Here is a 12,220-nt window from a genome sequence, read left to right as displayed (position 1 = left end):
TCTTGCTGCACAAGAAAAATAGGATCTAGAAAGTTTAAAGTTCGGGTTAGCTCCCTGGAGGCCTCAGGATCAGCCAGAGTCAGGATAAGCAAAAGTCCTTGGTCTTTAGGGGGAGAAGTGAAGGAGATGGACTAAACTGCCAGGAGTTTTGCCAAGGATCCCTCCTTGAGTCTAGAATCCAGAATCTCCATACTTTTCTCCTCCTCATTCTGTGGCCAAGTGAAGTTCTCTCGCCTTTCTCACTCCACTTCCTAAACCTTACCTACAATTCTCTTAACCCCAAACATTGAGCCAGCATTAACTGAGAGAAGAGAAATTCCCAACATATGCTAATAGTTAATGTCCAATAGGTAATTAGCTTTAAGTGCTCAGTTGTCTGATTCAAGCACACCTTTTAAGAGTTTCAGCCCTTTATAAGAAAGAAAAAAATCTGAGAAGGAAAACAAAAATGCAAGCAAAAAATAACAGAAATAGTAGAAATGCTATGTTATAGTCCATCCTCATTTCCCATAATTCTCTCTCTGGGTATAGCTGGTTTTCTTCATCACTGAACAATTGGAACTGATCTGAATCATCTCATTGTTGAAGAGCGCCATGTGTATCAGAATTAATCATCGTATAATCTTCTTGTTGCCGTGTATAATGATCCCCTGGTTCTGTTTATTTCACTTAACATCAATTCATGTAAGTCTCTCCAGACCTTTCTGAAATCATCCTGCTGGTCATTTCTTAACAGAACAATTATATTCCATAACATTCATATACCACAACTTATTCATCCATTCTCCAGCTGATGGGCATCTGCTCAGTTTCCAGTTCCTCACCACTATAAAGAGGGCTGCCACAAACACTTTTGCACATGTGGGTCCATTTCTATTTAATTTTGTGTTTTGAAGTTTGTGCTTTGCACTCCTTTACTGACAAACACCTTGTCAAATGGAAGATGCCCTTTCTTGCAATATCATTATAAACCGTTTTACTTTTTCTTACTCTTGTGAGTCTCTGATTGTTTTTGTGGTTGCTACTGTCCCACACAGTTTGGAGATTCATTCCAGGATGTTTCCTGTTCATGAGAGGTCTCTCCTATCCTGAATCATTGGTCAACTACCCTCTGAAGAATTCTCTGGTGGTTCTTGGAATTGGCTTAGGAACTCCCTCTCTTACTGGGTGAACTCCCAAAAAGAGATACTCAGAGAAGGCAAATATGGAAGTGGGCTAGCAAATATAAAGGATTAATTTGGCTCAGGAGATAAACCAGCTGAAAAAAGTTTTAAATCAGTCTGGCAAATTGTATAGCACAGCCAAATGACTAAGAACTGGTAAGGGAGGGAGAGATTCTATCCGTAAAAGGACTTTCTTCTAACAAGCAACTGGTGAGCTACCTAGGTGACTGGGATTGGGATTGAGAGAATTTAAGTGGTTTAAGTCCGTAAAAGGCTTTCATTTCCTAGGCAGTTCAAGTCCTGTAAAGATTCTCTTATTTTCTTTTGATAACATCAGATGAGTCTTCCACAGAGAAGATAACAAACTGTGAACCCTGGGAAAAGAAGGTAGCTAGCTCTAAACCTCTCAAGAAGATAGCTCTTTAGAAAGAATGGGGATGAAGTACCAAAATGTATAGGGAAATACTGTTGCTTTGTTTGGACAGATGCCCTGGTCAAGGGATAGGTGTAAATTCAAAGGAGCCTTCAATACCCAGCCAGCCAACTTCTAAGGTTTCGGTTCCAGAACTCCCCTCTAAGGTGGGGCCGAGAACAGGAGCTTGACTGATTTAGGAAAAGTTTGTGTGTATGATCCTGTGTTTGTCTTCTATGTTTCTCTCAGTCAGCCAAATTACAAAAGAAAAGATTTGGCTTTTTGAGATTTAAAAAGGACTTGTTTTATATATAATTGGATTTATGCAAATAGCTTTTAGCTAGAGAGAGGAAGTACTAGTTCTGAAACAGAGAAAGCTTTTAACTGTCACATCAAAAAGAAAAACCCTAACATTTCTGTGGACTTAGAACTGACCAGTTCAAGTCTGCAGAAATAGTTAAAATTACAGAACTATTAAAACATTTTAGCAGATTCTGAGGGTTTTAAGACTTAAGTTTTAAGGTTTTTGGCACTATTTATTTTTATTGAATTTTTAAGTAGGTCTAATTTATATGATTAAAAGCCTTCAGAAGGCCTGAACTTGAGGCTTACAAAAAAGAAAAGAAAAAACTACATAAGGAAAAAAAACGCCCTCTCTGGGATTTTCCAAGGTTCTCAGGTTTGTGGCTAGGGTGATGTCCCTGGCTGGCCTGAATTCTTCTAGGGTTAGCACTGATACCCCAACATCACTGACATTGCCATCCCTACATTTCTGGCATGGAGGGTGAAGTATGGTCACTGAGTCACAGACCTGTAGTCAGACACCTGGATGCAAATTTTTCCAACCCTCTCCCCCTGGGTCCTAAAATCTGCCAATTTTTTAAAGCCCTGTGGATGGACTTGAAAGTTTTTGTCACCCTAAATTTTGGGGCTATGTGTGTTTAAATTGGAATTCTGATTCTGAAATTGTATGAGATAAATAACTATTAACTAGTTCATTCTAAAATTGTGAACTTGTTTATTCTGACATAAGATTGTGTGGGACGGGTTCTAGACCTCTCTTGCTCAAATTAACTATTCAGATGCATTTCTAGATACAAACAGAAAGCTTTTATTCAGTTCTTGCAAGAAACAGGCCAACATACTCACTAGGCAGTCTAGTAGGGTATTACAGAAGCAAAGGCTGGGTTATATAGCCAAGAAGCCTCAAGTCCCTCCCCTTACCCTGTTGATTTTGAAATTTATTGGTTGGGTTGAATTCTTCAGGAAAACAGAAGGGACAGTTGACCAATGTACAATGATGCATCTTTATTAGGCATGAGCAGTGCTGATTGGCAGAGCTTATTCCATTAATGGTTACATGTCTTCTAGAAACCTGGAAATTGGGCTTAGAGTCTGATCTACTTTACAGTCTCTGAGAAATCTTCACTTGTCCCACTCAAGATTTTAATATTGAAGTATTGTTATTAGACATTTAAATCTGTATTTAATTTGAACTTATCTAAAGAAGTCACATTTTTTAGATGAAATATTTAAGCTACTATGATGCTTGCTAAATTATATATTGAATAATTTGTAAAAATTGTATGAGCTATGCTTTAACATTTTGTCAGCTCAGCTGGATATGTGGTATAAATTTTGTGAAATTTAGTCCAAAGCTATTTAGAATATTAATTTCAAGGTTTGTCTTGCTTTCTCCCTTTAACAAAGAAGTAAAAACAAGAAAATTTGGCATTTAGGGATATATGTAATTGAAAAACAAATTATATCTGAAAAGTGTGTACTGTGTCTAAAGATAAATAAAAAAGCATCAAGGAGGTGTTCCTCTAGAGGGAGGGAAGGAGCCTATCTCGAAAATATATAGATTAAGTTTTAATGAAATGACACCAATGGGAAAACTGAGATATAGAGGATGAGTGGAAACTCTCCCCTGGGTTCTGCTGCTTTAAGAGGTGTTAGTAGATTAATGTTGGAAGAAACTGTACTTAAGTATGGATTGGTAGAGACCAATAATTCTGATAATGGAACATCCTTTACTTCTAAAGTTTTGTAAGAAATAATGGGGAGGGATTGCAAATTGAGTAGCAATTCCATACACCTGGGCATCTATCATCATCAGGGAAAGTGGAAAGAATGAATCAGATTCTTAAGAGACTAAATTGCTTTGGACCAAATGTATGCCTATGTTCTGTTAAAAGAATTAGGACTGTTCCTGGAAGGGATCTGGAACTTTCCCCATATGAGATGCTATTTGGTTTACTTTTATTTGGGAGAAAAAAAGGAAAAACCTTCTTTTGAAACAAGGGATATTTTTAAGAAAATATATACTGGCAGTGTCCTCATCCCATTTTAGCCCTTAAGAAATGAGGATTACTGACCCAGACAATACCTTTGGAGTTTGCAATTCTAGGAATCCTGGAAGAAGCAAAGTGGAAAGACCTTACCAAATCCTACAAATGACTGAGACTGCAGACTGAGAACACCAAGCTTAAAGAACTTGTGAAGGAACCTCAAGGACAATTTATGACTTCTAAAATTAACTTTGCAATTAGGAATGTTTTGGTGGGAGGAGAGATTAATTGTGCTTAGAGGAATTTTTCAAGTTTATAGGGACTCCTCAATTGGAGGAAGTTGAATTAACATTTTTTTAGAATGAAGAAAGTGTTAATGTTAATTCTGATAGAATTATTTAATATGAAATTAGGATATTCTATATTCTATGTGAGTTTTAATTGGTTGTATTGGATCATTTTAAAGTTGTTCCCATTATTTAGGAAGATTCTGAGTATTGTAGGCTATATCTTTGTCCTTTTGAACATAATTAATACCTAAACATGTTTTGATATAGATTAGTTATTGAACATATTAAAGTAAAATTATTTGTGTGTTGTTGAATTTAAAACTTATCTACTTAGATATAGTCAATACCTATTTAGGATGGGAGATCCTTGAGAGTTAAATTCACCTGAAGCTTTGATTAATGAGACTTGCTGTTTGAGATAAAATCTTAACTGATATTATTTGGAGTTTTGAATTCAAATGTAATTGTCTGATGGATCATCAAGCTAGTAATCCACCACATGAAAGGAATATACCACAAGCTACTCAAAGGAATGTGATCCTAAATTGTTACAGGTGAAGGTTAATATCTGGGCAAGAGTTGGAAGTACAGTTAAGGTGGGATCCTTCTGACTCCATTTCCCAAAGGTGTTCCTTTGAATAAGAACCTACCTGATTATTCCTGAGTCTGGCTATAAGGTTGAATTGTTAAACTAAACTAAGGATGCTTTATCCTGTCATGTACATGCTCCCAAGCTAAGGCCTGAAGAACCAGTTTTTTTTATTATAATCATGTCCCTACTTTTTGCTCTTATAGCAAATCAGGGCAGGTGTTCATTAGGTGGAAGATCTTGCAGTTTCTTATCTAAAAACATATGATCACTGTATCCTAAATAAGTATTTGGCTTAGTCATCTATCTGTTGCTAGATGCACACATTTTTTTGTTTGTTTTAGTATTTTTGTTGTTGCTGATAGACATTTTTATCTATGAAAGGTTACCTGCTCTAATTAGTGAAGACACAAATGGCTGGGGTGAGAGATGACCCAAGATGGGAATTGTGAATACAGGATCCCAATTTGTATGCTGAATAGACTTGTTAGACTCCAGACCATGGTCAAAAAAATTACTAATCCGACAACAAAGGCACTGGATTTGTTATAGATTTGAGAAAGCATAGGAAGCTATGCTAGCAAGGAAAGGACTTTTATAAGTTCCTTAGTGGAACTCACAATTTCCCAATAGAAAGGGTGTACCCATGAGTTTGGGGCATGTTCTTAGCTGCGAAGCTAAATCCTGAAAGGAACTTAGCACCCTTAGCTGAAGGAAAAAGTGGGGTTGAGAAGCATAATGAGGTTAGGAGAAATACCACATAGTATGGGAGAAGGGAAAAGACACCACAAGGCAGAGTGCTATGGTGGCTGACCCAAAGGAAGGTAACAGAAATGGAATGACCCACAAATAGGGTCCATTCCATTTTTATAGGGAAAATTTAATCTCAGGGACATGACTGGGATTTCCACAGAAGAAACATTGAGCAACCTGGAGAGGGAAGTCCAGTTAGACAAGGATGGACCCTAGTAGAAAAAAAGGGCAAGGCAGGTCCAGAGGGATTAGAGATTGAGAACAAGATGGATGAGGAAATGTTTCAAGAATGGTGTGAGAGGTCTACAAAGGATAACCAAGAAAGAGGAGAGATTGTGTGGTATGAACTGAGTGATGACCCTCTTATGGGATGGTGGCCTTAAACTATCTCCTAACCATGACTTGAGACATTTGTAATAACAAGTTGAGCTATAGGTAAAAAGCTGCAAATGTTTGACTGTCTTGAACGTTCCCTTCCTATTTCCCACAAACTCTTAATTAGCATTGAAGCAATTTATTTTTATTAAAGGCAATTCTGGGTCTAAGCCTGGACTCCCCCAAACAATGGGAAAAAAGGCCAAGGAGAGGGAAGCTTCTGTTCTATTTAATCTTGTGTTGTGCAATTTATGCTTTGTACATCTTTACCAACAAACATTTTGTCAAATGGGAGGTGCCCTTCCTGGCAAGATTGTAATAAACCCTTTTTGCTTTTTCTTACTCTTGACAGTCTCTGTTTTTGTGGTTGCTCCTGTCCCACACACAGGTATGGAGATTAGCAAATGCATAAGCATTTAGGATGAGATGAAGTCCACATCTCGACTTTCCCATTGTGGTTTCAATATATGGAGGTGAGCATAAGAAATTAAATAGGAATTTTTGATAAGTTTTGCAGAAGTTACAGATGACATGTGAAGGTTAGCATATGAGACCAAAAAATTAGAAATTCAGAAATACATAAAACATATGTATAGTGATATACAATGTTAACATATTTTATCTTTTAATATCATAATAATCAAAACTTCTTCTTTGGAATGGAGGGCCAAAAAATTTTATGTGGATTTTCCAAGGGGAGGAGGGGGCATCCATAATCCCTGATATGTGGAAGGGATAACTGTAATGTGTTTGAGATAAGCAATCCAGTTTCACTGAGACATAAAGTTCATGAAAGAGAATAAAATATAGGAAGACTGAAAAGGTATGAAGGAGGCAGGTGGTAAAGGGTTTTAAATGATAGAGGTATTATATTTGACCCAGAAGGTGATAAGGAGCCACTGGAATGCGTTGAACTGACTAAAGCACATCATCCTTGAATGATAAAACCTATCCTTTAGAAAAATCCTTTTGACAGTTGAGTGGTTATTGAATTGAAAAAGAGAGAGATCTGGGAAAGCAGTTCAAAAGCTATTGCAGTAGTACATGAGGCAAGAGTTAAAAGCCTGACCTGGGGTTGTAATTTAATGAAAAAACAGATTGTATAAGAGAAATGTGGTAGAGAATGGAGTTATTAAGAGACTGGATCTGTATGTTAAGAATGAAGAGTCTAGGATGATAATACAAATGTCCAGAATGAGGGAAATAGCAGCCCTGCTACCTTCCTCTTTGACATGATCCCATTTGGACTACTGTGCTCATTTCTGGATGATATGTTTTAAGAAGAATATTCATAATCTGAAGGTCTATTATTACTTGTAATTAAAAGCTATTTGATGAATTGATTAATGAATGAATATGATGATATGTCATAATTTTCAGGAGTCTCATAACCACAAGGTTGGCCAGCAAATGATCTCCTAAAAATCATCTATCATATTGTGGAGGGGCCTCCCACCCCAGGAACAGATGATGAGTAAGGTATAGACTCCATTATCTGTGAAAAAACCATCTATATACTTGTTTTTAATTTTTTTTTCAATCAGCAAAAATCCACCTTTGTCATGCTCTCATCCTATCCCCCTCAATCCCCCATAAAGTTGGAAAGAGGAGTTGGAACCAGGATGCAGAGGGACATGAACTTCTGACTAGGGAATTTATCCTTTATTCTGTGAGCAATGAGGAACTATTGAGTTTTGGGTTTTCATGTTTGTTTTGAAACAAAGGAAGTAACTACATATTAGATCACATCTGGCTGAGGTGCATAATCCAGATTGGAGGAGGCAGACTAGAGGCAAGGATACCTCTTTGTTCCTCATGGCCACAAAATGACCTTACAAATAATGTAGGAAATGTGTAGTAAACCCCACATATTTGTGAGGCTTTGGGATTTTGTTGGTTTGGGATTTTTTTTTTAATTTTGTCAATTTATCCTGCTTTCTATAAGTGAACTGGCTACTGGTTTTAGGCCATCAACTAATCAACTGTGGCTGATTGTACCAACTATGGGACAGACACTGCACTAGACAGTGAGATTATAGAAAAAAGAAACAGTTCCTGCCCTCAAGACACTTACATTCTACCAAAGGAATCCCCATGTACTCATGTAAATACGTACAAAATGCTGTTGTTCAGTTATGTCTGACTTAGTTTGATATGTCCTTTTCCAGCTCATTTGACAAATGAAGGAAACTAAAACAAACCAAATTAAGTGACTTGCTTAGGATCAAACAGTTTTAATTTTCTGAGACTGATCTTCCTGATTCTAGTCCCTGGCATTTTATTTACTGTTTCACTTAGTTATCTCATGTACCAAATATATTCAAAATAAATATAATTTGGGGAGGTAAGCACTAGCAGCTTGCGGGAAATCAAGAAAACCCTCATCTATACAAAGGGCAGATGGCTATTTTGTGAAATTGTCAAGTAGTCAAGAATTCTGGGCCCTAGACTCCACTTTTTTCTTCCTTATAATCCCAAAACATTCCCAAGGAAACCCTGTTTATGAGCAGCTGTTTTCCTGAGTCTCTCAGAGGGGAAACTGGAAGAACTTACTTCCCCATCTCTCTGTTGGCTGTCTATCTCTCAGCCTTTCAATAGCCACCACATTCAAAACCATTTTGCTGAATGAGACTTTTGTGTGAGGCCCTGAGTTCCAGCTGCAAACCAGAGAGCTAGAATGTCATCATAGCAGATGACTAAGTCCTGTCTTTTCATAGTTGAGCAGCAGAATATGCAGCATCTTCCAATGAAACTCAGCAAAGGTTCTTCAGAGGATAGAGTATCTATTTAGGTCCCTTATTCAGTGGAGATAAATTAGAATGATCTTGGGCAAGTCACTTAATCCTGTTTGCCTCAGTTTCCCCATCTGTAAAATGAGCCAGAGAAGGAAAGGAAAAAAACACTCTAGTATCTTCCCCAAGGAAATCCCAAATGGAGTTACCGAGATTTGGACCCAGCTGGATTACACTGAACATATAAATTAGAAAAAGTTTAAGAAACTTGCATTTCAGTGCTGAGTGTAAAAATTCAGCAATAAGTGTACCAAACAAGATTAGCACTCAAATCTACTAACTAAATCTAGTAACCACTATTCAATTCACCCCTTTTCTGCTTCTATAAAATGAGGGTAATAATAGTACCTTCTTCCAAGGGTTATATGAGTATAAAGTAACATTTGTAAAGTGTTTTTAAATCCTTAAAGTATTATATAAATGCTAGCTATTACTATCATTGGCTTCTAGGTTTACTAATTTCTCACCATCAGATAAGGGCTCAAAATGTACCTCCCAATTTTTACTAGTTTTCAGTAGAATATATGCAAAGTCGGCTGCTCAACTACTATAATAATCCTTGCACTTGCCTTCTTCCTGGACTGATTTTCAATCCTTAAAGCCCTTTGGAAATGTGAATTGTTAGCATTATTTCCTTCTAACAAAACCTGCTTTGGGAGAAAGGCTATGGTATGAGTCATTTGCACCAGAGTGTGAATGAGTAATGTGTTAACTTTCCCAGGAGCACTTATGTCTTATCTCTAATCAGGCCTCCAATAGTAGAAAGATCACTGCACTAAAAATTAGGAGAGACTGAGATCTGAATTCCAGGTCAGATATTTATTAGTTTTCTCAATAAACTTGTTTTCTTTTCTTTAAAGATGTAGCAAATAATCCCTATCCCACCCACCTCTTAGAAAAGCCCTTTGCAAACCTTTAAAAAGTGCCATAGAAAGGTAAAATGATTCTACCTCTTTGACAAATCATTTCCCCTCCCTGTGTGTCTCTTTCTTTCAGCATGTAATAGTGCTGAATTAGATCATCTCTCAGATCTCCAACAGCTCTCCTAGCAGCCAGTCTGTGATGGTGCCTCCCAAGTTACTAGGCTAATTTTACAAGATCTCTCCATGTAGAGGTTTATCCAAGGCCCCCAAAGCCTCCATAAAGACTCATGTCTGATAATCATGCCAGCAAACCATTCTAAACAGGACCCGTAAAGCATGATCTAAAATGCCTGTCTCAGCTATTGGGTAATTTTTGCTGGGCTGCTTCCTAAAATTACCCAACAACAACAACAACCCAAAATAAATTTTTTGAAAACCAACCCATCAGCCTAATTTTGTTTCACAGGGGTCAGATTTACAGTGAACTAGGGAGAGAAGCCCAAGTCTATAGAAAATATCTACCTGTCCTTCAGTAATGGGTAAAGCAGAGGGTCATCTTGCTGTTCTATTGAATTCAGTTCAACAAACTTTCAAGTCTTCATTGGAGTTTTCCCACATAAAGCCCTCTGGTACTTGGATCAGAAGCAAAAAGCACACTAAGCTGGATGGGAAATGGCTTCTACCTAAGCATGATGTATTTTATGTTCTTCAAGTGCATGATTGATTTAATATAAGAAAAGGGGAATTGGTCCCCTCTTTCATTCTGGACAAAAGTTGAAAAAGTCTGAGCAAATAAGTTATTCTGAATATTATAAATACCAAATGAACTATAAAAGACCATATGAAAAAAGGTGCTATTTACATCCAAAGAAAGAACTGATAAATAGAACTACATATAGAATAATTTTGCTTATTTCAACCTATTTGAGTCTAAGGATAGCTTCTCGAGATGAGGGCAGGAAAGAAAAAAAATTTACATGATAATTTTGTTGTATATTTGAAAGGAATAGCAAACTGTGCTTAGTAGATTTGCAGTTTCGTGGGCAATCATCTTTTTTTTCTTGTACTCCATTATAGAAATGCTTGTCTTATTCCATAAATTAAAAATAAAAGTGAAAAAAAAAATTTGAAAAGGTCTCCCTCTATTTATACTCCATTTATACTTACCTTTTTCTAGATGCTAATCCCATATCCACCCCACAAAAAAGATATGAACTTCTTGAGTTTGTGTGGATTGTTTTTCCTTGGGGGGGGGGGAGGGAGAGAGGAGGGTTATTTGTATAAATAGTATCTAACATAATGTCTTGCAAATAGTAAGCACTTAACAAATGTGATTTGGATTTAAATTGCATTGGATTAAATTGAAATCTCTCATCTTTAGCCTGTTCTGGTACCTTATAAAGTCAAAGAACAGACCTTTCAAAGCAGCCCAGTTTGGAATTTGCTGCTTCCACAGGAAGTATATGGTGAGGTGGAGGGCAGTATTTCCTCAGACCTAAGAAAATCACTCTGTGCTAATGACACAGGACAGCTCCCAAAGGAACAAGTTACTCTTTTAAGTGATTATTCTTGTTTTCAGAGTATTGCACTAGAAGTAAGCATTGGTACCTGGTCCCTTTCCAGTTATCATGTTCAAGCCAAAGATCAAGGGAGATGAGAGGCCAGATAAACAGGGAAGCTTATTCTGGACAATTGTTAGGAAGATGTAAGCTATGTATTATAGGCAAAACATGGCCAAGAGGTGACCAAATAGAAATATGGAAGAAATAGAAAGGAAGGGAGAGAGGGAGAATGGAAAGAAGGGAAGAAATAAAAGTGGAAGGAAGGAAGGAAGGAAGAGAGGGAGGAAGGGAGGAAGAAAGGAAGGAAGGAAGGGAGAGAGGGAGGAAGGAAGGGAGGGAGGAAGAAAAGAAGGAAGGAAGGGAGGGAGGAAGAAAAGAAGGAAGGAAGGGAGGAAAGAAGGAAGGAAGGGAGGGAGGGAAAGAGGGAGAGAAGGAGGGAAGGAGGGAGGGAGGGGAGGGTGAGAAGAAAGTCCTGAAAATCTTTTAAAATCTGAACTGAAAATAAAAATAGTTTGTCAGTTCCCAAGGTCTATCCCATATTATCTCATTGAGTCCAAAATCTCTTGAAAGGGATCTTGGAGATCATCTCATTCAAATCCCCATTTTACAAATAAGAAAGGTTAAAGCAGTCTGGTACCAAATGGATAGAACTCCAGATTGGGAGTCAAGAGAATATGAATCCTGTGACTCTGAGAAAATTATTTAACTTCTGTCTGCCTTAGTTTCCTCATCTATAAAAAGGGGATAATCATAGCATCTACCTCACAGAGTTGTTGTGAGGATCAAGTGAGATAAAACACTTTAAAAACCTTAAAGTGTCATTTATAGCCTGAGTTTCAGTCCCAGCTTTGCCAATAACTAGCAACATAATCACATGCAAGCCAGTCCATTTACACTCTCTGATCTTCAGTTTCTTCCTCTGTTTCCCTCAGATGAGTTCTAGGTTCCTTCTAGCTCTAGCATCTTATAATCCATAAATGTAACAAGCACTCTCTAAGTCACTTGAAAATGAGTAGAAAAAGAACTGGAACTGTCTTCCCCTCCCTCTTCCTGTGGCTTCTGTTACATCTGTCTGTCATGAATTTGGTTTCAGAAACATCACAGTGCCATTTGCACTTAAAAAATATTTT

This window comes from Antechinus flavipes, chromosome 1 (genome assembly GCF_016432865.1).
Source record: "Antechinus flavipes isolate AdamAnt ecotype Samford, QLD, Australia chromosome 1, AdamAnt_v2, whole genome shotgun sequence".
Taxonomy (NCBI): Eukaryota; Metazoa; Chordata; class Mammalia; order Dasyuromorphia; family Dasyuridae; genus Antechinus; species Antechinus flavipes.
The sequence above is the reverse complement of the archived record's forward strand: the minus strand, read 5'-3'. Positions refer to the sequence as shown.